Here is a 796-nt window from a genome sequence, read left to right as displayed (position 1 = left end):
CCCGCCCCTCCGACCGGGGCAGCCGACCGCTCTAAGTACCCCCGAGGCCGGGCGGGCCTGAATCCGCTGGCGCACCCTGAGGGGAGACCGAAACCCTAACCTCTTCCCGCCGCCTCCCTCCGCAAGCTCAGAGCGTCAAGGGCCGAAACAAGCAGCCCACCGGGAAGCCAAACCTCGGAGACCCCTCGCCACCTCCTCAACTCCTTAACTAACACCGCAGGAACAGTGGCGCATGCGTATGCGCGTGCGGCCCCGGGAGGGAGCGAGGGGGCGTGGCGCAGGTCGCGCAAAGTCTGCTGGGTGGGCCGGAGGGGAGGTAAAGTACAGCCAAGGGGTCGGTGTACCCATCCATGGTGCCATAACCTGTGGTTTAATAACCTTGTGGCTTTGCACGCCGTCAACCGCAGTAGTGCGTGTCACTTAATGTCTGTCAGAGGCATACTCTTTACCCTCCTCATTTTATAGGTGACCCCCAGCTTCCAAGCAAGAGATAAGATAAATAGCCCAGAGTCCTTGGATCCAGACCCTGCTGCAGACTCCAATCCTGTCCCCTACCCATCCTTGGGCCCTTAGACCACGAGTAAGCTGATCCTTTCTGCTAAACCACGTTATTCTCCGGCACTGTTTTTCCCCAAAACCTGGAAATGGCAGCTTTTTAAAATTCTTAAGCAGCCAGTCCATGCACCTGTTAGTTTTAAAATAGTTTCTGGAGTGAGGAAGACATTTGCAGGGTGCAATTTCTGACATTTCTGTAATTAGAACACCTCCTCAGTAACAATAAATGTGAACATTAATA

General features: G+C 55.0%; 1 protein-coding gene across 3 annotated transcripts in view; it reads right to left on the bottom strand.

Moving 5' to 3' along the window:
* Hacl1 (2-hydroxyacyl-CoA lyase 1) overlaps positions 1 to 796 on the bottom strand; it is an 83,210-nt gene that overhangs the window by 47,116 nt on the left and 35,298 nt on the right. The gene's annotated exons all lie outside the window — the stretch shown is intronic.

The sequence above is a fragment of the Fukomys damarensis genome, unplaced genomic scaffold (assembly GCF_012274545.1).
Source record: "Fukomys damarensis isolate Sample0158 unplaced genomic scaffold, DMR_v1.0_HiC HiC_scaffold_28, whole genome shotgun sequence".
NCBI classification, from domain to species: Eukaryota; Metazoa; Chordata; class Mammalia; order Rodentia; family Bathyergidae; genus Fukomys; species Fukomys damarensis.
This window is presented reverse-complemented; position numbering and strand designations above follow the sequence as displayed.